Source organism: Passer domesticus, chromosome 2 (assembly GCF_036417665.1).
Source record: "Passer domesticus isolate bPasDom1 chromosome 2, bPasDom1.hap1, whole genome shotgun sequence".
NCBI classification, from domain to species: Eukaryota; Metazoa; Chordata; class Aves; order Passeriformes; family Passeridae; genus Passer; species Passer domesticus.
In genome coordinates this window covers 24420023-24446567 of record NC_087475.1, presented here as the reverse complement: position 1 = coordinate 24446567, position 26545 = coordinate 24420023, and the positions used below count along the sequence as shown (strand labels likewise).

Below are 26545 nucleotides of genomic sequence, written 5' to 3'. Positions count from 1 at the left end.
TTTTTCCAACAGAAACAGTGGAAGGTGCTTGGGAACTCCAAGAACTGGAGCCACAACCAGGAGGAAATACTGTGTTCTGGCTCCTTTTGGCTGGAGGCTGATATTTTCCACAGCCTTCCTTTTGTAACCTATGTACACAAACAAGCACTTTCTTCTTCCTTTGATTTGACTCACCAGATACAAATCAGGCAGGCTTTGATTTTCCAAACCTTGTGCCTAAGCCTGATATTCTTGGGCAGTCTGTGTGCATTCCTGCCATGCTGTCAGCAGCTAACAATGGAATAGGTCAGGAAATGTGGTCTGGAGCTGGACAGAAGGGGCCTTAGGACTTGGGATGAGAAAGAGAGTGAAGCAGGTGAATGTGCTCCGTTCTGTCAGAATCATGGAATGTTTTGGGTTAGAAGGGACGTTTAGAGATTATCTAGAGCAATCCCCTTGTCATAGGCAGGGACATTTTTCACTAGACCAGGTTGCCCAAAACCCTGAATAGGTTCAGGAATGAGATACCACAAGTTCTTTGGGCAGCATCTCACCACCCTTACCCTAATGAATGCTTCCTTTTTTCCCAACTAAATTAACCTCTTTTGGTTTAAAACCACTGCCCCTGGTTCTGTTTATTGACCTTGGTAGAGGGTCTCACGAATTCTTGTTTATAAAGCCCCATTCATACTCTGAAAGACCGTATAATATTCCCAGATCCTTCTCTTCTCCATGTTGAATAACCCCAACTGTTGGGGTTGTCATTTCTGCTGTTAGTGTTGTTACCTCCAGACCCTTCACTCCTGTTAATGTGGGTTCTTTTCCAAACCTCATGTTTTGTGTTGCAGAGAACAGATGTTTCCTACTGTCAACATTACATCTAAGGGAGACACAGCAACAAGTGAAGGCAACACAAAATTAGAAAAAGAAAGAAATGTGATCGAAATTGTCATGGAAACAGAAGAACTTGCCAATAAGAGCAACTTAAAAATATAGCTACATATCATAAAAACACTTTGGCCTCTGGCTGTAGCTTCAAAGGGAAGGGAAGGAAAAAGGTCCCTGTTTTACATCAGATGTGTGCATTTATACTGAGTGGTTTTGTGTGTGTTACAGCATGTTGATCAGTGTTGTCTGAAGGGAAAATGTGGACATGTGTGTGCATTGGTGATGTGTGTGAGAGTGTGAGTGTGTCAGTGAATGTGAGTGGGAGTGTTTACACATGTGATTGCTAGAGTGTTTAAGAGAGGCAAAGTTCTGAGTCCAGCACTTGGTCAAACAACCCCAGGCAGTGCTGCAGGCTGGGGAAGAGTGGCTGGAAAGGACCTGGCAGAACAGGAGCAGGGGATGCTGGTTGACAGCTGGCTGAACATGAGCTGTGTCCAGGTGGCTAAGAAGGCCAATGGCATAAATGGTGCAACCCAGACTGTTTCTCTCAGCCATATATGACCTGCAGAAACCTCACCTGCTTCCACGGTGTGTGCAGCGGCTTAGTTTGGGCAGGGCCAATCAGCTAGAAGATGCTGTAATGTTAACTGAAGAAATGCCTTCTGCTAAATTTGTATCCCAATACTTGAATATGCCAGCACACATTAACAATTCACTGTCATGTTCAATGATCCCATAGGCTGGTGCATGACAGGGGATGTGATACACTCAGTCAATGCCTTGCTCCTTGGCCCAGGTGTCTATGAGATTGTTAGAGTCACATTCACAAATGATTTAGCTCTTTTGGGGATGTAACGTCACCATAGAAGTTGTTTTTCAATGCCAAAGATGGCATTCTGGTCGGTGGCATGGGTAACAGGGTATGTTTCCAACCATCCCATAGTTGCTTCCACCTTTGTAAGCACCTGGTGCTTACCATGGGAAGTTTGTGGTAGTGTGATATAATCAACATGCCAGGTTTCCTCATATTGGTATTTCAGACATCATCCCCTGCGCCAAAAAGGCTTCAGACATTTGGCTTCTTTACTGTGGTGTTATAAATAGCTCACCCTTTTCTTCTTAGTCCAGATCCATCTGAGCCACTTCAATTCTAGCACTCTGGTTGTCCTGGTTTTGGTTGAGACAGTCTTTTTTCTTTTTAGTAGCTGGTATAGTGCTTGGATTTTTGTGATTTATTATGAGAGTAATGTTGACAACACGCTGATGTTTTGGCTGCTGCTAATCAGAGCTTACCCTAAGTCAAGGCCCCATGCTCTGTCAGTTAAGAGCTGCTCAAGGATCTGGGAGGAAGCACAACTAGGACAGCTGACCTGACATGGCCAAAGGCATATTCCATACTGTAGAAAGTCATGCCCAGCATTTAAACTATCTTTATAGTTACCTAGGAGGGTCTGATTGCTGCTTGAGGATGGGGTGGGCATCTGTCGTGAGGAACTGTATGTGCACTGCTTGTTTCACTTGTGTTCTGTTACTCTATTGCCTTTTCATTGCAGTTATTGCTATATTAGCATAATTAGTTTCATTATCATTATTATATTTTGTCTCAAATATTTTTTTTTCCTATGTCAGCTCAAGACGTTTAACTCTGATTCTCCTCCCCACTGAGGGAGGTGGTGGGGGAAAGAGCCACAGGCTGCATGGCATATAGTTAGCAGCTGGGGTTAAACCATGACAGTCCTTGTTTTGCACCCAGCATGAGGCATGAAGAGATGAGATAATGAAGATTTAATCAGAGATTGTTAAAACAAAGTGATTATAAACATTTATTACGTTAGCTTAATAGTTGCTGGTCATGATGTTGCTTTGTTTGCTCTCAGAGTATGCTCAGAAGTGCACGATATACTCGTGTTCTTGCTGGCTGTGTTCTCTGTGAGATGTTCACGTCCTGTAGAGTCTGGGCGAGGATTATCGGTGCTGTGTGCCGCGTTGGGCTGCGCTGGGACCGAGCTGTGCCGGGACCGAGCTGTGCCGTGCCCGAGCCGTGCCGTGCCGTGCCCGAGCCGTGCCGTGCAGGGACCGAACCGTGCCGTGCCGTGCCGTACCCGAGCCGTGCCCGAGCCGTGCCGTGCCGTGCCGTGCCCGAGCCGTGCCGTGCAGGGACCGAACCGTGCCGTGCCGTGCCGTACCCGAGCCGTGCCCGAGCCGTGCCGAACCGTGCCGTGCCGTGCCCGAGCCGTGCCGAACCGTGCCGTGCCCGAGCCGTGCCGTGCCGTGCCGTGCCGTGCCGTGCCGTGCCGTGCCGTGCCCGAGCCGTGCCGTGCCGTGCCGTGCCCGAGCCGTGCCCGAGCCGTGCCCGAGCCGTGCCGAACCGTGCCGTGCCCGAGCCGTGCCGTGCCGTGCCCGTGCCCGTGCCGTGCCGTGCCGTGCCGTGCCGTGCTGTACTGTGCCGTGCCGAGCCGTGCCGTGCCGTGCCGTGCCCGAGCCGTGCCCGAGCCGTGCCGTGCTGTGCCGTGCTGTGCCGTGCCCGTGCCGCGCTCTCCGCCGCCTTCTCCGCGCTGCCCGCGCCACCCGGTGGGCACTGCCCGTAATTACAGCCCTGCCTTCCTCGGGGCCGGCACAAACAGCAAACAGCTCACGGCATCTTCTCCTTTCCTCTTTTCCTTCCTCCCGAGTTCTTCGGGAGCCCTCCAGCCCTCTAGGCTGGTTGCAGTAGCATTGGAGAATTTTAAAGATTTGTACTATCAATTAATGGGATGTCCTGGGTTGGAAGGCACCTTAAAGATCATCTTGCTCCCCTGCTACAACTTAATTCTAAGGCAGGGACAACTTTCACTCGATCAGGATACTCAGGGTGCCATCCAACTTGGCCTTGAATTCTTGTTGAAATGGAGCATACAAAACCTATCTAGGCTGTTCGAGTGCTTCACCACCCTCCAAGAAAATAATTTCTTCCTCGCATATAATCTAAGCATGCCTTCTCTGGGTTTAAAACCAGTGTACCTTCTCCTATTGTTATCTGCCTGTATCTCCATCTTGTTTATATGACCTCATGAAGTGCCTGAAGGCTCCTCTTCTCCCTGCTGAATAACCTCAACTCTCTCAGCCTGATATGAGAGACACTCTATATCCCTCTGAATATCTTCTGAATACCTCTGAAACAAAAAGGAATTGAAATATGCTTGCATATTTGAAATCTAGGGTTTAGTGACTGAGAGCATCCCAAATCCCATGAAAAGCCCTGATGTTCAAAAGAAGAGTAGGGGGACTTAAGCTCCAACAAGGACTGCAAGCAGTTACTTCAATCCTTGTGACAACCACTGTAGTCAGCAGCAACAGGTACTGCAAGCTCCAGATACTTTAAGTGTGACAAGTGTGATGGCTGCTCATGATCCCAGTGGGCAGATGTTACAGCCTGTCAGACTTGGACAGTCGGAAGTGCAGGTGAACAGAAGAGCAGCCTGTGCTGCTAGTTGTCGCTCCTATACACATGAACTGCATATGAAAGTTATCCCATAAAGACAGACAAGGAGGTTGAGGAGGCCAAAGCAGGGTCACCACAGGAACGTGAGGATGACTCACAACTAGAGTTTGCCACCACTCAGTCCCAATTACTGAGTGAACTGCATTACCATATAAGCATATGGATGGGGGCATATGTGACTACTGAAATTTTGGTCCTTTCTATCGGTGGGATTACTGTGTTAGAAAGAACATGCATGTGTAGCTACATCACACAGACAGCCTGTGACTTTTCCCTGTCTGCTGGACAGGGATGACATTACACCTATTACCACTCTCAACTATATTGCAATACCATTCCTGACAGTGCTCAAGAGCATTTTGCTATGAGACCTATAAAACCCCAAAACAGTAACAACAATAAAACTATAAAAGATGAAGTCCTGATCTCCCTCCAAGGTAAACTTACAGAGGTTATAATAGAAGGTAAGAAGCCAAATAGAGGCAGTGAACAGTATGTAATAATGTTTTTACAAATATGATAGTTACATAGAAGAGCTTTGTATTACATTGGGAGATTCAATATATAAATATGTATGCAATGTACATGCTTTATTGTAGAATGATAATATGTAATACAAAATGTTGTTTCTCTGAAAAAGGGAGATTCTTCATATTAAATTGTTTTAGATTCTACATTCAAAGTGTCAGAGTAACTGGAGGAAATTTGTTTCACCTTATTATATCTTGGACCACAGGCATTCAGGCTTCCATGGGGAAAGTTACAGAAGCCAGAGGCAGGCTCTCTGGTATAAAGGAGACAGAGGATTACAAAAAATTGTTTTGCTAGTAGAGGCATCTTAGGGAATTCATTACAGACAACATAAAAGTTTTAAATAGAAACTCAGATATCAGTTGTACCCCACTGCTCCCTGAGTTCAGTGATTCAAAGGAAACCAACACTTTATGCAGTCTGTCTTTCCTTCTTTCTTCATCTCTCTCTTCCTTTTCAAGCAGTTATGTTTATATCAACAGAGGTAATATTTCCCTTATGGAAGGCTGAGATCATAAAAGCCTTAGACATATACTCAGAAGTCTGTTGCTCACAAGTCTCAGAGAATGATTCAGATTACTTACACACCATTTAACCTCTCAAGGAAATCTGTAAAATCAGTGTGTGTTTCCATTTTTGCCAAACAATTTTCTGTGCTTTCAGCCTACTTTGGCCAATATAAATGGTCAGGACATGAACCTGCATGTAGGCATGATCTAAGTCTTCAGTGGACTGAAGAGGAATATAAACCTAGATAAAAATTGGAAACTTTTCTTCTGTATCTTGCTCCCATGATTTTTGGAGAGCATTTGGAGAGTTTACAAAGAGCATTTTTGAAGGAATCATGGCTATGGATTTCCCTTTTAGGAATCCCACCTTAGGAATTCACACTTTTAGGAATCTCCCACAGGAGATACAGATATTAACTCTCTTCAGAATAGCTTGTACTTTGCTATAACTAAAAGCAGTAAGTGCCATGATCAGTCTGTCCAGAAAAACTGCTGCAGATGATCTCAAATGGAAAAGAAACTCCTTCCTGTACTTGCCTGCATAAGAGGGTGCTTAATTCAGACTTCAGAGGTCCTTCCGGAGTCTGAATTAAGCACCTGTGGTTGTGCACCTTTCTTTTTGTCATAGGTTTACAACTTCTTTTTTTTTTTTTTGTTTTGTTTTGTTTTGTTTTTGTTTTTGTGTTTTGTTTTTTTTTTTGTTGGCTCATGCCACCCAGGAGTGCCCTTGTGTTGTCCCACAGAGGTGACCTGTCACCTATGCCACTCTAGAGAGCCGCCTGCCTCCTGAGCACTGTCATCACCCCTGCTGTGAACCTCTCTGACCAATGCAGGCCATGTGTGCATCCATGGCAGCCTGCATGGACACAGTTGTTTAGGAATAGTGATATGTAAGCCAGGCAGAGTGGTCTCTTGTGCCATCTTCGTTCTAAGTGAAGGTAGTAATACCTTAATGTGCATGAATATATATGTACATACCAAAGTTTATAGAGATAACTCAAATGTTTTTTCTTTCCATGGGAAAGAAGAAACAAATAGATTTGGAAGAGTTTTTAGGCAGTTGAGACTGCTCAACTAAAGCTTACAATGGAGAGGTTAAAAAACCCAAATAAAAAAGGGTGTTCCAGAAGCAAAAATATTAAAACAGGGTGGAGAGATCTAAAAAAAAAATTCTCAAAAAACCAACATGATTTTTTTCTGACAAGTTATACTATACACAAACCAGTTTTTTATTTTGATAGTTGGTGGAAGCAGGCACATATCTGGAATGTCCTTGAAAACAGGTCTTTAAAACTGCTTAAATCTCTAAGAGGCTGGAATAAGCCACAATAGTGTATGAGGGTGTGAAGGTATTACCTCATCCAATGTTCTGCTGCCTTATGATTTTTTCATCACTGAAGCTATTCTTTCAGATACCAAGAGTTATACATGCTATTGCAACTACGGGGAATGATTAAAAATCTACAGTATTTCACTTTAGACTGTTTTCTGATGCTGATATTAAATACATTCATGCAAGCAGAGGCTATTGAAAAAAATCACTAAGAAAATATCATAAAAGTTTTAAATAGCATGTTAATTTATAAGATAACATACTGAAAACCACAAACCATCAGTGTCAGTAAACACAAATTAGGTAAGACACTCACAGGGAGTCACAGGTTTTTAATGTTTTTGTAAACTCAAGTAGAATGTATGCTTTTGTGCTAATATATTTTATCAAAGATTTTCAAGATGAAGTAGAGGAGTATTACTTATTAACTAGAAATTAATACTAATGGTTATTAATATTTGAATATTATATAAAACTCTAGTAAAATAAATGGCATAACAACTTTTAGTGCCTTATGGTAATTGTTCTTTTTTACTGCACTTCACAAGTCAGCTTAAAACTATCTTCAGTTATTTTCTGAATTCTGAGTTCAGCATTTCCAAAGCTATGAAATATTTTCTCTTTGAGCCTACTAATTTTAATTTTCACCACTGAAAAAAAAAGGAGAGGAAAGAAAAGGAGAGCACTGACCTTGAAACACAGCATTAAAAATAGTTCTTGTTAAATCTAAGTCCTTTGAAATAGTGTTTTTGCATTACAAGCTTGCACTTGTCTTTCAGAACTGAGTATTGACTTCAGAGTAGATCCTTTTGCCTATTTAAAATTACAAGTCACAAACAGTATCCATTCTACTTAGAGCAGCTAAGCACCAGCACTGCAGAAAGGAGACAGGCAGGTTCATCACAGGGATATTGTTTGCAATGTCAGGGAATGCAACTTCACCCCAGAAATCAATGATGGGAACATTTCTAATGAAGTCACAAAGAAACAGCTTAGACAGTCTGCATAGAACAAAAACATCAGGATCAGGAGATCTGAAATATTTTTATATCAATGGCATTCTGAAAGCAAGGTTGTGCTACAGACTTCTGCAGGCATAGCTATATTGCTCAAAGGTATGAAATGCATTTTTGCCACTGTGTTAGGGGGAGAGAAATGGCTAAAGTTAAATAAAATGCTGTAAGTGATTTTTTAAAAAAAACAAAGTACATCTTCAGCAGAACTGATTGTCTGTACCATATTCCACTGTGCCGTTTAAGTGCTTCGAAAATGGATGTGGCCTCATGGTTTTCACTCATGAATATTCTGTATCTTCTAACATCTCACTTCAACATCTATAGGCTTGGAGGGAGGTGAGCAGACAAGCGCATCAAAATATTTTTGGAATTTTTGCTTGTACTTTACAGGTTGAGATCTGGAATCCACATACTGTGGCATCTGTAGCCTTATAAAAATGCTGAGTACTATATTTTGCTCTCTCAGTGCCGATTACTTATAAGCTTACAAAATAAAAAATTCTTTCAGTTTGTAATTGAATACTGTAATTCCCCCTTTTTAAGGGCCAGTGAAGTAAATTCTACAGCAAATGTATCTTGGCAAAGGTACTACTACAGAACATACCCACACATGTTTATCCATTGAGTAATTTCAAAGAAATATCTTTGAAATTGTAAATTCTCTTTTACTTTATTGTTACAGAAGTTTAAAGAGTGATTTTACAGGAGGCGTTGCATGAAGCAGATTTTCAGAATCAGAACTAGGATCCTCTTCTTTAGTTTTAAAAGAAACATGTCTCTAATGCCTAATAAAATACTTACAGAGAAAACAAATGAAATTTCCTTCCTTCCTTCCTTCCTTCCTTCCTTCCTTCCTTCCTTCCTTCCTTCCTTCCTTCCTTCCTTCCTTCCTTCCTTCCTTCCTTCCTTCCTTCCTTCCTTCCTTCCTTCCTTCCTTCCTTCCTTCCTTCCTTCCTTCCTTCCTTCCTTCCTTCCTTCCTTCCTTCCTTCCTTCCTTCCTTCCTTCCTTCCTTCCTTCCTTCCTTCCTTCCTTCCTTCCTTCCTTCCTTCCTTCCTTCCTTCCTTCCTTCCTTCCTTCCTTCCTTCCTTCCTTCCTTCCTTCCTTCCTTCCTTCCTTCCTTCCTTCCTTCCTTCCTTCCTTCCTTCCTTCCTTCCTTCCTTCCTTCCTTCCTTCCTTCCTTCCTTCCTTCCTTCCTTCCTTCCTTCCTTCCTTCCTTCCTCCCTCCCTCCCTCCCTCCCTCCCTCCCTTCCTCCCCATGTTGTATTAAGAGCCAGTTTCAGAATGTTACACAAACCAACATTTCCCCTTTTTAAGTTTTATAACTTCACTGGTGTCCAACCATAGGTATTCAGCAGTACCAGCTACTTTATTCCCACTATGCTGCCAAAGTCGGTGTTTTTCTCTAGGAGCTCTCTGTCAGCTTTTGGTTATCAGGCTACATCTATGCTCAGGTTTACCAAGGAGATGCCTAGATAAAATAAATAACAAGCAGTTATTTGAATCAAGACTCATTTTCTGTTACTAATGCACCCTCTAACTCACTGCACACCTCATTTGAAGCTGGGTTTGTTAATATAGACAACTTAGTAATTATGAAAACCTAGTATATTTTGGTGCTCTAACTGCTCTGGTAACCTCTTCACTGTAAAAGTGATTTTATGTTTCATTAAGAACTGAATGCCCATATATCTTCTCCTAAAATCTTGGTGGTATTTTTTTTAAGCACAGTAGTTTTTTTCAAGTGTTTTTCACCACTAGAGGGTAGAGAAATACAGTATTGCCCAGCAAGTAAATACTCCTTGCTCTGCGAAGAACATAACTGTTTATTACTGTCAGGATTCAGAGGCTCCTCCAGCATTCCTTTCGACACGACTCTTCAGAAGGACTAAATGTAAGTGAATACAGGTCTCAGAGATGAATCAAACACAGATAATTCTTTCATTACTTGCAAAGAGTCCTCTGCCATCCTACATTTGAATATCAGGATTCACGTTCATGAGTGCTAAGTTTGCAACACTAAGCCCAGGTATTCTCTAAGGTGGGAGAACTGAAGATGAGTTATGTTTTAGGTAGCCTAAACCGATTACAAAAGTACTTTAGTACTTTAGTAAACCTACTTTCATATTGTTGGTGGGTTTCTTGATGAGCAATTGTCTTCTGAATCTCTGCTTCGCAATCCAAGATTCTCGTGGTCATGATAGCCATTTCTGTGATGTGTTATGAAATTATCTGAGAGAATTTATCTGTATGCAAGATATCCCAGCATCTGGGAATAGGTAGAAGTTTGAAATACAATTAAGCTGATTTCTAACAATTTTGTAACTTAATTAAAATATGGTATATAATTAAAATATGGTATGTGGAGTAGCGTGTGGTGTGCAGCTCCTCAGGGTTAAACTCAACTTCTTGGTTAAATTTATCTGGAGACTGATGCACTGTGATTAAAGCATCCGTAAGTTATAACTTGGATAATTAAATTCTAAGACAGCTTCTTTTGAGTGCATACAGTGGAAACAAAATGCATGAAATAGAGGATATATTGTGACTCAGAAGATCTTTCTAACATAACCCTATAAAATTTATTCTCTGCTGAAAACAGCCACAGGTCACAATATTTTGATGCAGACAGCTCAGATAGGTTTACCAGCTTCCTTAACTCTTCAGAGATATACATAGATTACAGGCTTTAGGTGGCTTTCCAGCACTCAAGAGTTCTGTATGTTTTGTTCTATACTTGTTTTTTTTTTCTTTTATGTTTTCTTCTATGGAGTAAAAAGCCTCCTCAGGAAAAAAAAAGAAAAAAACCCACAAAAAACTAAAAAACTCCAACATTTTCTTCTCCCAAGAAGTCATTAATTGCCAGCTGACTTCTTAGCAAAGGAATGATAGAAGCCAGTTAACCCTGTTTTAGAAGCACTCCTGTAATTAAAAGATAGAAAAAGATTTCCTCCAATTATATGTAAAATAAAAGAGAACAAGAAGAAAAACACATCGTTCAGAAAAGCTGAGTTTTCATATATTCAGAACAGATTTTGACTTCCTTAAAGTTTGCTAAAAGCATTAGATAAAAAAACCCCAAAAAACAGTCTATTTAAAAAACATCTGTGGTAAAGAATTCCTCCTTGAAGCAGTCACCTTTCATTGCCTGCTGCCATACACATCAAGAGCTTTGCTTCAGCTCAGGCTAAGGCAAAGAAAAACAAAATGAGAACAGACACAGGCCTGATGTGAATGAATGACCTGAACCCTGTTTATTCCATACTTCTATTATGGAATCATTTATGTTGGAAAAGACCTTAAGATCATCAAATCCAACCATTAACCCAGCACTGCCAAGTCCACCACAAAACCATGTCCCTAAGAACCACGTCCCTAAGAACCACATTTACACATCTTATAAATACTTGCAGGGATGGGCACTTAAACACTTCCCAGGGCAGCCCATTCCACCCTTTTGGTGAAGAACTTTTTCCTAATCAATTTTTCCTCTAAACTTTCTCCTTGGCACAGGCTGTTTGATAAGGGTGAGGGGGAAGCTGAACATCCCAGCCCTTTGTGTGTGGAGCACCACCTGTGCATGGAGCACTACCTGGAGCCGGAGCACCACCTCCTGCCCTATCCCCACAGCCTCTCTGTGCTCTGGGGAAGAAAGGGTCACTCTAACCTACCACAGCTGTGGGGAAAGGCTTATTGCCACCTACTGGGTCCAGTCAGCTGCACTGACACCAGCTCTGTTCCTGAAGCACGGCCAGAGGAAAGCAGTTGCTCTGTGCCCTGTGTGCCAATGCTGCTGGAAACGAAGCAAAGGAGTATAGACAAAGCAGCATAGACACTGGGGCTATTTGAGAAGGGGTGCAACAGTCCTTCTGGCTTTCTTGCAGTCTGAGCTTTTGGATAAGGAGATAGACCCAGAGAAAGCTGAAGACTGCTCTATGCTGTGCTTGTTTTAGAGGTGTGTTCACAGCATGCACAATTTGCATGACTGGCATCCCGCTCACAGAGTGCTTGTTAGTTGATGCTTCAATTTTCTCATTACTGTTATATTCTTGACTTTGTCCTTCTTGTCAGTTGATGTCTCTAGAAGACATCTCCTCTAATTCTCTGTACTGCAGCTGATGAATGGATCCATGTGCATTGTGAGTGGTGGTAGTGGGAAAAGGGTCCTTGCCTGAGCGCACACAAAAACTCTGTGGATACTAATGGACCATCAGCTGTCAGACACAGCTCATCTGTGACCTTTTTGTGAAGTGAGCAGCTTAGTTATGACCCAGACTGGTTGACATAATTATGCAGAGACATCATGCCTTCTGTCTGTCTTGAACTGAAAGCTGTATTGACTATATACTTGAACAGGTGTCAAAGGAAATCTTTATCTTGAGGCCATGCTTTTAAAACAAATACTGATAATATCAGGAAAGTTTCAAAAATGTAAGACAGCAGTGATGTGATGGTGATGTTTAAAATGCACGGGAAGACTGACCTAATGAATCCTAAACTATCTACATTACCAGTTAAACAAACCTGATATTTTCCTTCAAAATTACTAGTTTGGGTGGTCGTAACTACTGGATTGCCATTACCTAGGGCTTTGAAAGCCTTACTGTAACACGGAATGAATTCTAATTTTAGAGGAAAATACTCCACAGTACCAGCAAAACATAAATGAAATGGATTAAGAATAGAATAACTGGCATATTATGAATAAGGCAGTCTTTTGTGAGCAAATGTTGTTTTAAGACCTGCTTATGTGCCTCAGATCTGCCTTAGATCTAGCACAATTGACATCATCTCTGTGACTTGGAGGAAAAAATTACAGCTGAACACATTTGCTCCAAGGACTGAAGAAAATTAAAGAATCATCAAGACAAGTCAATCCTTTGGATAGCTTTAAAAGTTGATTCCTTTCTACAGAAGCAGGCCATTCAGAGGTTGGACTGAAAAAGGCAAGCTGACAACTAGGGAGGATATCCTGGAGACAGTGGCTGCAAAAAGGGACTAGTGATACTGTCCTTTTAGTTTGTCATTAACTTCCAGAATTACAGTCTAGAGAAACTGTTTTGTAGTCAGTGATTTTATGCACAGAAAGAAAGAGAAAAAGCGGTCTGGCTAGAAAGCCCTTCTTCTGATATATTTTCAAAGGACTTTGAGAAACAGGAGAGTCCGAGAAGAGCAATTTTAGGATCACAGAAGACAATTTACATAGGGTTGCTTAAGAAGCCTTGATTAGAAAATGTATCAAGAAGTGAATCCTGACAAGTACACTGGTTTCTTGGGTGGAAGGGGGAATACTAGAGATACTAATATATTAATAAATATCAGTGGCTGTTGGCAGAATCTGGCTTGATAACTGCAAACAGGAAATAAGCTACCATTTTGATCCCACATTGGAACAAACTATTGAAGAACAGTTCTGTAGACTTCTCTCTTATCTTCTTCAGCTCAAGCTTGGATGCCTTTCAGTTTTAATACAGAAACAAGGGGATGAAACCTGAGGTCATTTGGTATGTTTCAGGTCAGATTAGATGACATAATTATCCCTATTTACGTACTATCTGAAAAGGCTGATATCCAACATGTTTGAACAGTTCAGTGTAGACAAGACAGTCTGGACTGAAGCACATATCAGGAACCAGTGTTTTTAAGCTGTTTTGCAGAATTTTTTTTCATTATAAAATAAAACTCATGAATGCAGTGTAAAACAAAAGCCAAACTGGCCTCGATGTAAGAATGACAATTTGTCCTTGGCAAGCTTAATGCCTAAATAGCAAGTAAGGTGTTGTCTAGTCAGGGAGCAATTGAAAGCGACTGATGCTTCTCTGAAATAGTCTTTATTTAGTTTTTCCAAATTGCTGTACTTTTTTTCAGTTGAGTTCCTGAGCATATGAAAAAACAATTATGCCATATTTCTCATGTTAATACAAAATGTTCACTGTTAAAACAGTGTATATTTTGTTCTCCATTCATAAAATCTACTCCTTCCCTATGATTGATTTTGCAGATTAACAAAATATCTGAAGTTTTGGTTACAAACAAATTTCTCATTTCTTTCTTGCTCTCTCTTATATTAATATATGAATTTTAATAATCTAGTGAAAAATATTGAATCTTTTTTTTAATATCTTATACAGTTGTTCATGTGCCACTTTATATGAACTATAAATCCTGTTACATTCTTTACCTTTTTAAAGTTATTTTGGTTGTAGCTGTAAGGGTTTGCTCAAGAACAGGACATACTGACTTTATAAAGAGCAGTTCTTGCTTTTTATAAGCTGCAGTCAGGTCTGCTGCATACCCAAGTTCTGAGGGCCTAGGAGTTTTTTAATAAAATCTTTTGTGGAATGCAATTTTTTTAGGGGTTATAAGTCTAAATCCTCCATTTATTTTCAGTATAAGTACTAGACTTGTGTGTGTAAATAGAGAAATTTACATAACCTTTCTGCCTTTCAACAATCTGCAGATATAAAATGTAAGCACAGTTAGAGCTTTATGTATTGTGCTGGTGTAAAGACATTGAACAAAGGGACTCCATATTTATATACTAATCCAGTTCTTATACTAATCCATATTTGCCCAGATTTGTGACTTAGGAATCTAACTTTCTGTGGATAAAATAATTCTCTGGCTCTCCTCCAGGCTCTGATTCCTCTAACCAGCATTTCTTTCCTGCGGGTTTCGTGCAGTATATTCCTTAGGCAGATCTGAGTGCACAAACAGAAAGCCAGACTGATGCCAGTGAGCCATTATGGTCTGTCTGACATGGCTGAGCCATTTCACATGACTACAAGTGTCTGGTGGGTTATTATTGCAGACCCCAAACAATCCTCAAATTAAATGCTTGCAGATTTTAATGTCTGATTCTTTTCAGGCACATGGCCTCATAAGCGGCTCAGTTGTCAAAGGGCAGGAACTTTTGCACCTCCAGTTGATCTTAATGTGGCAAATGATTTCAAAACAAGCCTCCAGTTTCTTTGTCATGCTGTTTACAGTAGGAACATTTGCATATGCTGATTCTTCCACCTTTAGAATCAGAAGTTTCTACCACAACAATGACGCTATGAAGCAAACTTTACACAGAAATGTCAGAAAATAATTTAGTTGGCTGGGAAATCATCTAAATGGTGTGATTGATTTAAACATTGCCCAGAAATAAGGCTTGGTGAGAAAATAATGCTCCCACAAACACCCATGAGGTTTCTCTATTCCAGCCAATGTTTTTCCAGGTGCTTTACTGTTTATTAACACTGTTGAGCTGTAGCTCTCAGATCCTTGTGTTGTTTTGTTTTTGTTTTTTCTTCCCAAGAATTCCTCTAGGGAAACATGTCTTTACAGCCTGACAAGCATATAGGTGCATTCTGCAAGGATTCATGGACACTGACAGTGGATGCAAGGTGGAGAGAGGCAGTTATCAGTCTCTCAGTCAAGCTGGTATGGACAAATAAATGATGTGCCTTATGAGTATAACCTTATCTGGGTGTAGTGTCTTCTCCCTGCTTTCAAGAAAGTTAGACCTGGAATTGCTCCTGTTGCATGTTTCATAACACTAGTTCTCTTTCCTTGAGGTCTTGTTTTTAAGTATCATGAAAATGACATTCCTTATTTTGCTCTTCCTAATGCTGGTGCAATATGTTCTACTTAATTTCTCTGTCACATATGATTATATGAAAAAAAGAGCTAAGATAAATGAGACACAGGGGAGAGAGGGCAGTAATTGAGCAACTTTTCTTTTTCCTGCCTCCATCCTATCAAGGGATGTGTTTTCTTCCCTGTTAGGTATATTTTACTTCTCTCCATACAGTAGAATTATGTTCACCCATTAAGAAAAATACATACATGACCTAGGGGTGTATATGGCAGCAAGTCAGAAATAATTTAGTCATGAGATCATATGTGAAGGGAAGTGCAGTGCTGCTGGAAAATATTCTGCTACTATTATGAAAACACTGGGGCATTTGTATTAAAAGACACATTATTGTGATAATGCAAAATAGTTAATATGTTAGTGAGGATAAGGATGAGAAATAACCAAAATTAGGGAGTGACAAGTTACCAACAGCCGATGATAAAGTTGTACTTGAATCTAAGGCTAATAATTATTCTGACAGAACATTTCATTTACAGGAGTGCTGAATTAATCACTGCCCTTAGCTAATGCACTTACCAGACTTTGTGACAATATGGATAAAATCTAGATTCCTTTATGGTATTTCTTTTTCTTCCGAGCATTTACATGGAAAAATGTATTATGTCACCCTGAACCCTCAGCTCAGCTAGTCTGTGGTGCCAAAGAGCTTACAGAACATTCATCTCACATTCTTCAGGAAGTTATGCACCAAATTTTGCAAGACTCCTTACTGATCAAAGTAACATACAAGTAACATATTTACTTGATTGTTCATTGTCTGTAACTCTAGAAATATTATGAGAAATACTGGGATATGAAAGGGATATAATATGACAGGGATAAAATATAAGCAACCTAAAAGGGGACATAAGGAGATAATTGTGTTCTTTTAAACAGTCATGTGAGATGGCAAGGCAGTAGAATATACCATGGTGTAAGGCTATTTTACAAGAGGAACATTACAGGCAATCTGCATTATCCTGTGTGGAAATATGAGTTCTAAATATATCATGTTATTCACTTCTTTTTGAAAAGTGTCTTTTCATCCTTAGAGAAAAGGGTAAAATTTGGCCAAACCCTATGTATGAGGTTGTATGGAGACTGTGTCCTAGCAAAGATTAGGGACCAATTCATGATGCATGCTCCATTTGCTGGCTCTGCAGCATGAGTTGGTTGGTGCTATAACCTCACAATACCTGAGGGTTGCTTTTTTGGGTTTTGTTTGGTTGGTTTTGTTTTTGTTTTGTTTTTGTTTTTGTTTTTGTTTTTCTTTTTCTTTTTAACTTCAAACTAACTTCAGTCTTCTCCCAGACACTGAAAGCTGAAATTGTGGAAATACATTAGAAGTGGTCCCTCGGTTTATCTTTCACTTTAATTATACTTGAAAAAAAATCTAGTTTGTGCATGCTAGCTCCACTAACACCTTCAGTGGAAAAATGAGGCACTGTATACAGGAAAGTGCAGGGGGAGCTACATCAGAAGTGTAAGTATATCCATTAAAAGCATAACTATCACCTGATCTATTGATGGCTGCAATACAGGGGAATGTAGTGCTTGCAAGTAGAAAAACCCTATATCCTTTAATATGCAGGAGACATTTCTTAATCAATGCCTAGCTTTATGATTTCAGAACTACAGCATGCTTACAACCTCTCATGAGTTCACTTAGTGGATAGGAGCTATGTGGAAAAAAACCTAAACATGTTAACGATTACAATCTTATGCTGTCAATTCTTCTGTCAGTTACAGAATTGCTTTTTGTAATGCTAATTAAAACAAGGAACCTCAGTAAAATGCACGTCTCTTAAATACATTAGTTTAGAAGTATCTAAAAACATGCCAAATGCTGAGCTATCCAACTTCAGCCCAAAACTTATAGCAGGTGTGCTTAGGTGGGGCTTGATGAACTCCAGCTTGTCCCTGGTGTGCTCAGGCTGCTGCGCACCCACCTTGGAAGCCAATGGTTTTCTTGGGTCAGGGCTGGGCTCTGGTGGGGCTCAGTTTAGACAGTTGCAAATCTCTCCTGAACATCACAGCCTTTGGGGTAAAACTGACTCAAATTCAGCAGCCTTAAATTGTATGGACAGAGTTTTTTAGGGCTGACCAGGACTGGGTGGGTATGTACATGCCTGGCACAGGCGTGCCCAGGGGGGGATCAGGGTTCTCAAAACTGCCAACAAAATCTCGATTGGCAAACACAGTGCTGTTAATAGATTAGAGGTTTTTTTTTCTCTGAACAAAGGCTCTATTGTGGTTTCTTCAAGCCTTAACATGCTTTACAATGCTCCTGCCCTCCCTCATTCCCAGAAGGATTTATATCAATGGTGAAGTATTTCCTGCATACACAATATTTGTAATCAGTCTTGTGATCCTTCAGAGGGAAAAAAGATATTTGAATGACGGCTATTTTAACTCATCTGTAATTTACTTATTAGAAGGAAACCCATTGTCCTAATCAGTTTGATGTTGTTGTACAAAAAATAAAAAAAAGTTATGATAATTAATGTAGCTTACATAATTAAGATTGATTACCTAAGGGGAATAAAAGTCTCTGTTATTAAATAAGTAGACAGCCAGTTCAAATTCATTATTTGAATTTACAGAGAGTGTTTCTGTGCAGTACTCTAGGGTTTTTTAAATTTAAATTTCTGTAATTCATAATTTCAACACCATAGTTTTCATTAACATTTTGAAAAAAATATGCATATAAAATTACAAGTAACTCTTAAGATATCTCAAGTTTACAGTAAGTTATTTCTTATAGATGTATGCAGAATCTCTGTTCAACTACAGAAAAACACAAACAAGTGACACAAACCACTGGTTTTGATTCCTCTGCAAGAGATCTGAACAAAATGAATGTGGGAGATAGGTAATTTTAATATTTATTTATAACTGAATATGTTTAAATATGAGTAACATTTGTCCATAGGTAAAATCTGGTTGAAGTTTTAAAGGAAAATGTTTTTGTTCAGGATCAGGATCCTGAGGCTGAAAAGACCTTATAGTGGTTTCTCAAGGAAGTCTTGGGCTGACAGAACCTGGTCCTCAGGAGTGACTTCAATTACCATACCTTGTTGGGAAAACAGCAGGGCAGTGCACAAGTCTTGCAGCAGGTTCTTAGAACGTGCTGGGCACTGACTCCTTGCAGGTGCTGGGGGTACTGACAAGGAACAGTGTACTGCCCCATTTACTGCTCATGACCCAAAAAGACCTGACAACCACCAATGTTACCCTTGAACAGATTAGACAAAACTCTGGTAGTTTAAGATCCTGCTGATCTTTAACCTTCAACACTCTGAAGATCAGTTGTAGGTTAAAGACACATGATTTTAGAAGAGCCAGAAGCAATATCATCAGGTATCGTGAGCAGTAACCATGAGGAGATATTTTCTCTTTCCATCTACAAATTGGCAGAAAATTATATTTAATAGGATGTGGATTCATTAATAAATCATCTGAATTTCTAAACTAGCAGTGAAGGTAATGAAACAAAGAGTGGCATCACTCACAAATCTTTGTATATACATATCAGGCAGGTAAACATAGAAAAAGAATTCCTGATTTAAGGAGAGAGATAGATGTCTGAGGACAAAATAGTTTAAAGATGGCTTTAGGAGGGTAGCTTCTAGAACAACTTTCATATAACAATGAGACTTACAATTAATTCAAATAGATATTTACATAATTGTATATATTTTTAAAAATAATCATATGACATATTTGCCTGTAAATGCAGACAATAAGACTCTAGGACCCAGCAAGTTATTTTCATTATTTTGTGCAAAGTTAGATGGTATATTATTAAGACTTCTATATTTGTATTCAGGGCTAGACAAAATTCAGAACTGAAATATTACTTACAAATACCATTTAGCAGTAAAATTTTATAATAATTTATCTATCATATGTCTGAATATGTGCCACTGAAGGAAAAAGAAGTTATGAAAAACTTAAAGGGAAAGATTTACCTGTGTGCATTGTTCTGTTTCTGGAGCATTAAATAACAGAAGGAAGCTCTTCTGCCATGAGACCTACTGACAGCTGCTACCAGAAGTTCCTACAGGAGCTGATTGTGGTTTGTCCATTGCTGAAGGGAACATACAAAATGTTTGTGCAGTTTGCACTTTTAGGTTTTACCAATGTGCGTGACTATCTAGAAAAAATGGGGCTTGATACCTCTGAAAATTTCCAGCCAATTTTATATTCACATACATTCCCATGTACTTAAAATCAGCTTAACAATTTTTAATGAGCATTTAGGCACAGAGCATTGTTAGCACCATCTTTCCTCTTTCTTTTGTGTGTCTAAAGTAAAGTAAAAAGATAGGCCCTTATTCCAGGAAGCAAACAGAGAGCAACTAATTCATTTCCTTGTAGAAGCTGCTCTCTGTCTCTCTGCTGTCAGTTTTCCTCTGTTTGGAAGATACTGTTGCTGTTGGAGAAGAGTTGATGCTGGGAAAAGATGAGCTCTCAAGGCATGTGTTGTGGCCTGGAGAGTGAGACTTGGCCTCAAACCAAACAGGAGGAAGCTTCCCTGCGTGCAGAGATTATTGCAGATGGACAGTATGTGCTACCCAGAGAAGGCTACAATTGCTCATTGAAGTATTGGAGCAAATTAGTAACCTCTTGTATCTGAGGAAAAATTATACTCAGAAGAGAAATGCTGTAATTGTGAGAAATGATGCAATTACAGTTTGTCTTTCCCTGCTGTTTTATGTGCTTTAGCACTGTCTCATGCCAATGAAACTGAAGCATGAGATGAGTGAGAGGAATCATTATTCTTCTTTATTTAAGTGTACTCTGTGAATACTGCATCTGTGATGATCTGTGAAATATATACAACTCAGATAAGCAATAAAATAAAGGAGGGTTATATTGTAATAAAACAAATTTTTAGTATTATAGAGATGAATATGAAAGTATTATGACTGTTAATACAGCACAGATTATTTGCCAATACAATTATATATGAAATAAATTAATGCCCATGCTTGCTACTACTCATATAAAATGAGAACACAATCCAGTTGCAGCCTGGGCTCATCTCTGATGCTGATAAACCCTGATGTAGAAACTGAAGCAGAGGTGGCATCAGCCACAGTAAGAGATAACCTATTGCAGTGAAAAAGGGAGAGAGTAGATCAGATAAATGCTTGTACAATTTGAAGTATGAAGGAGTGGCACTAAATTTCCACCTCCCAAATATAACTTTTGTTCTAGAAATGGAAGTTTCAAGTCTGTTGAGCAGAATGGGGATGTTGCCATGTGAGCTGTTTCTGTAGGTATAACAGTTGAGGCATTTCTTAAATATCCTACAGAGAAAGCTACAGAGCCAAAAGTGGGACTTTAAAAAATAAATCTAACTCTTTTAAAGAGAAGTTATACTCTTTTTTCTAAGCTGTTTCCCAGTTTATAATGAGAGTTTAACTTTGTGTTTGCCTAGATATACTGTATCATCTTTATCCAAGCACTTCTTTGATAAAACAGTGGCCAGACAAAGGTGATGAATGAGGTGCTTTTGCCTATTTGAAGGGAAAAGATTTAATATAGAAGAGTGTAAGCCCTCAGACCTTGTTGAGCTCACAGACTGACGTGTGTACATGTCTAGGGACTATGGCCCATTTCCTGCTGAGCCTGGGGAGTCTGGGTTCTGGTTTTGCCAAGTCCTGGAAAGGCACCTCCCCTGTGAGGCCCAAATCAATCCTGCTCCTGGAAGACTCAGGGGGCAGGGAGACAGCTCACTCTGGGCAGGCTCCTTGCCTACCACACCTGTCTCACAGCTGTTATTGCTGGACTCTGCATTGGATACAGTTTCTCCTGCTTGAAAATTGGATATCTTACAGGTGTTCCAAGGCAGCTGAAAACTTGGACTATCAAAGCTGTGTGCCAATAAATACTATACAGCGAAAAAGTGATTATTTCCCCCCGCCCCTTTCCCCCCAAGAATTAAAAAGCTATTTTACCACTGCTAATTTAAAGGAAAACTACTTCAAACTGCATTCCTTGGAGACAGACTTTAGAGGCTATGTATTTACAAAACAGAGCTAAAGAGAAAGAGACTTATTTATTTTTATCTGAGCTCTGCTCAGAAAAAGAATTATAGATTTTGATAATTATGTGTTCACTGAAAATCTTGTATTTCATATGTGGCTGCACAATTCCACGGCATTTCCCACAGAGATCATAACAACTGTTTTGTTGGTTGTAGACCTTGACTTTCAACTTTGATCAAAGCAATTCTGAATAACAAATAAGTATTTTTTCACTCTATTTGATTCTTCTGAGGTTCTGGAAAAAAAAAAGACAACATTTAAAATTATTTTTAAAGAAAAGACATAAAACTTATGAGCCTGGAAAACTCTATATGGTTCTCATGATCTCATGATGTGCAGCATTATTTTTAAAGAATAGTAAGTTCTTCACTGTAATAGATTGTGGATAATCTGGTTGCTACCTAAATTCCCTAAGTCTATTTGACTTTGGTTATATTTTGGGTCTAATGCACTAGCAATGAAATAGTTACTTTAGCATTTCCTTTTGCAGCTTTCCATTACAATATATGTGAAATCCAGATGTATTTGTTTTCTTCCAAAGAGTTACCTTGGGATACAAAATCACGGCTAATGAATCTGAATATGTTGGATCAGATCCCAGCCCAGCCCTCTGAGAAACCCAAATGCCATTACCTCAAAAACTAAACCCAAAATAGATTAAAATTGCATTGTATGCCAAATAATTATGCTTATTGATCATACCAAAACCTATTGTTTTTGCTTGACAGGAGGAGTCAACAGAGTTGAGACAGTGGAATAAAAAATTTACTGTATATGTAATCCTTAAACTATTTTTTCTCTTTACTTTTAAGAAATAGTTCAGAAAAAATAGGCTTCCTGAGACTGAAGGTTTTGCACATTGAATTTTAGCCCTTAATGCCCCAGAAAATTTTTTCTCCCCACTGAGTTCTAGTTCAGACATCTGAAAAGAGATCCTTACAATGGAAAGCTTGACTAAAATCTAGCTAGGTTATGACACTGCCAATGTGGTATTACATTAAAATTAGTTTTGGAAAACATAACAATTTAAAGCAGAGCTGCTGTAGGTAAAGCAAGAGATAATTATACAGAGGTGGCAACAAACTTCTTTCAGAAGGAAATTATACAGAGGTGTATTTGCAGAGGTAATAGCAAACTTCAGCTCCTTTCCCCCCACCAGTACAGAGGATCTTCTCTTTTCTCCATTACTGAATTTTTGTTACTGCTGTTTTGGTCATGATGAACGACCCTGTTGCTGGTGCTGTAGCACTACAGAGCCTTTTCTAAGAAGAGCTGCTGAGGAGTCATCTGCTTGCAGTTAGGAGAGGTGAAAGCTCAGGGTGTGATTAAACTCCAGCACGTACAGAGCACATAGCCCTGACCTGCTCCTCTGCCTCCCTTCCAATATCCTCCTGCTTCCAAAGGGTCTAGAGACTGACTTTTCCAAGTAATATTTTCCAGAGCAGAAACAATAAATCAGTGAAAAATGCATACCAAACATCTTCTTCAGATGGATACTCTATACCCCAGCAGTTCTGGGGTATACAGTATCCTTTATTATTGATAGGAAGTAGCTCATGCTCAGCATCTCAGTATCTTATAAAATAAAATATGCAATTTATTTAATACCATATTAGATAAAGTTGGACATTGGTTTTGCAACTGTCAAATGAACTGGTCACTTCTTTATCTTTCAGTTCCATTAACCTGTTTCTCACCTTCCTAGAAGAAACTGCAGGATTTTACATTTTATATAAAACATATTACAGTCACTAAAGATTTATTATTATCACTTCCAGTAAGGTCAAAATGATATTATACTATTTAGTGCACACTCTTGGAAATCAAAAGCCAAAGACCGCACCTCCACTGAGTGTAAATGATCATATGCCACTGAAATTTAGAGATCCAAAGGCCTATTCTATCTACAAGTCCAAAAAGGTACATAAAAACTAATAAATATCTTATTTATAAATCTAATTCTCAGAGACGAATAACAATATGTTTCCAATTCTGGCATTGTAAGAATGATAAATCAATGCGTGAATGCTCCAGAAAAAGAATAATTTACACTATTTCACATAGGAGTAGAATGCAGAGGCAAAAAATGTGGTGAAACAGGTTTGCTTTGACCAGCTAGCTTTCACAGTGTTGCCCAACACTACAGTATTACTTTTTTGAATTACAAAAGTGAAGTTGAACAAGTAGACATCAATTTCCAATAAATCTATTTAGGATGAACATAGTTTTATATATCCTATTATACATCCTGCATGAAGATTTAACATTTTTGGAAGGTGACAAATATGAGTGTAAAGGGAAAAAAGAAATGGTGGCAAGAAGGAGAGGGGGAGCCTTTCCTGTTTCAGAAATCTTTGTTTCATTCCCTCTGTAGAATAGGAAGGAGTCTTTTTTTTTTTCCTTAATATTATTATTTCCTTGATTATATTCAGTTTGAGTTCTGTGTGTTTTATTTTAAAATTAAGTAATATTATATGCAAGCTTCTGTCCTTCACACTGGAATTCTTTGCAAATAAGATTAAAATTCCAGACAGATGTGATTATCTGATATTGAAGAAAATAATTTGGTTTTGACATTTCCTCCTACTTCCTTTGGACGACTTCAAATTACTCTGTCAATATGTTACATTCCTTTCTGGAGAGCAGAGAACAGAAATGCAATACGATTAATATTATATAAACTTTCGTTGACTGTAAGGATTTTGAATCAGGGACTGTATTTTGGGCTTTGGTTATACCCAGAATATTGCTTGGAAATTTCTTTATTAAAGAGGAAGAAAGAATAAACAGTACATAAATTAGAAGCAGATATTGAATAGTAAACATTCCTTAACAATTTATTGAATGCAGAATAGCTCAAAGCTTGGGGATTTTTAAAGCAATTTTCTTTCTGCTTTCTAAGTATCTTTGAATTAACACATGTGTGAAAAATTAGGTGAAACAGAAAATTGTTTGGGGAAGTTTTAAACCAGAAAAAAGAAAGGAGATGCTGAGATTGAGCCTCGGTACAGACAACTACACTCCAATGTGCATAACCGTACACAAATAAACATATTAAAGAAGTCAGGCAGTAATATCATGTGTTTATATTCATAACTATTATTTGCCTTTGTCAGCCAGGCACAGTCACTTCAAGTCTGACCTAAGCAGACCCACTGGGGCTGCAGGAGTCCAATGTCCCACAATGGGATTTTGGAGTTACATGAAAAGGGCCTTCTGAGGTTTTGAAGATGAAAAAACATTTTCTGCTTCTTAAAACTTTTCCTTTTTGACTTTGTGGTGTGAGAGCACAATGAAAAGCAGAAGGTTTTGCAAGAAACTGGGGAAGTACTTGAGCATTTGCAAAGGAGTTTGAGATTTAGGATTTCTGGTGACCTTGCCTGTTGCTATCCCAGTCACCCAAAAAGACTCAAACAACCAGCATAGCCTGTGGAAAAATAAGGTAATTTTCATGCATGGCACTCGCAGTAATATCCCTAATGAAAGATGGTCTTAACTCAGAATTGAAAATCACACATATAACCAAGATACTCAATACTTCTATTTAACAAGAAAATGAAGGGAGCTGGATAGGACAGCTTGCCTTTTAAACTATGTCAGGGAGAAAGATCTGATATTCTCAGAACTGTGTTGTGTTAGTAGGCAAGATTCAAAATTTTCCTTACTATCTGGCCTGTTTTCACTCCAGTGTCGTTCTATAATTAGAGTAAAATAGTCTTTAGGGCAGACTTTTTGCTGAGGTTTTTACTGCATTGACCCACCTGGTGTTCCTGTAGACCAAGTTAAGGACACTGGAATTACACACATCACATTTTCTAATTGTTTTCATGGTCACAGCTTTGAGAACTGCCATTCAAAAGCTTGGTACATATGAAAGAAAATAGATTTATTTCTATTTTGGATAAAAAATCTCACAGGAAATCCCTCAGATTTTGATATGCTTGGCACTAAATTGGTTTACAAGTGAGTTGGATTTTCATTAGAAAGGACGTGAGGCTTTTGTATAGCTTAGGCTCCCCTTAAAAATACTTCGGGCCTAATGTCTTAGATTTTGAAATCAATGAGAGTGGAGAATGCTTGGTATCCTTGGAATTACGCAATGCTTCAAAAATTATTTAAGGTACAGTATTTTCTTTGTTATATTCTACATGAAAAGCATTAATTTTTAGTAGAGTCCCTTTCTAAGGAAAGCAATCATGGCATGTGCTGGTGTTTAATATAAATACAAAATGTATCCAGGTCTTAGGATAGCTTTGTGTAACAGTGCTTTTTATTTTCTGAATACATTGGTCAGAGAAATTAATTTTACCCCAAAAGTCTGTTGAAAGAAAAACAAAACCAGCCACATTTTATGTTTTTAAAAAGTTTATCTGAAACTTCAAAATTCTTGAAAGCCAGATCTCCTCCCCATCAACCCTCATCACCTTCTCCATCTTCATTTTAAAGAAATGTGATCACTATCTGCATTCATTTGTATTTAAACACAGCTCTTCCAGAAGGGAAAAAGCACACTGTGGAGAGAATTTTATTTACATGGGAAACACATCTAGCTGACAGCCATTGTTTAATGACTGGCAAAGAGCCCTACAAAGACTTGCCTCCTATAATGCCAAATTTCACTGCTTTCCAGAAAAAAATATTTTCCTCCTAGTGAGACCTGCCATTTGTACAAGTCAGTGTCAAGGATGGATTTCAGCACTACGATGACAGATTTGGAACCCATAGTGTAGTTTACATGTCAAATAATATTATGCAGACATTCTTCACTTTTCACAGCAATCATTCACAAAATTCAGGAACATCAATAGATTTATAGCCTGCAGAGAGTGAAAATGTTTTGATGAGCAGTGTCATACTAGATCACTTACCCTTAATAATCCTCTTCCACATTTATGTCACAAACAAAACCAGCTGAGAGCAAAACAAAATATTACACCAATTGCTGCTGGCCTTCCATGTAGAAGGGCAAACAGAAGGCATCAGATCCTCTAGCTGGCTTCATTTGCAAAGCAGTCAATCTTAATAAAAAATTATCAAAAGTCCCCCACAGAATGGGACAAGGGCTTAAAACCCTGATGCTTCTGCAGAGAAAACAGTTTGTCTTGCTTAGTTTGGTGGTTCTTTGAAATT

General features: G+C 39.0%; 1 long non-coding RNA gene across 1 annotated transcript; it reads right to left on the bottom strand.

Moving 5' to 3' along the window:
• Positions 1 to 9544: 9544 nt before the first annotated feature.
• On the bottom strand, positions 9545 to 11918 carry LOC135295260 (uncharacterized). Its single transcript, XR_010357298.1, has 3 exons — positions 11775 to 11918; positions 9856 to 10004; positions 9545 to 9623 (listed from the first exon to the last, which is right to left on the bottom strand). It is a non-coding gene; the product is annotated as an uncharacterized LOC135295260 (long non-coding RNA).
• Positions 11919 to 26545: the final 14627 nt, after the last annotated feature.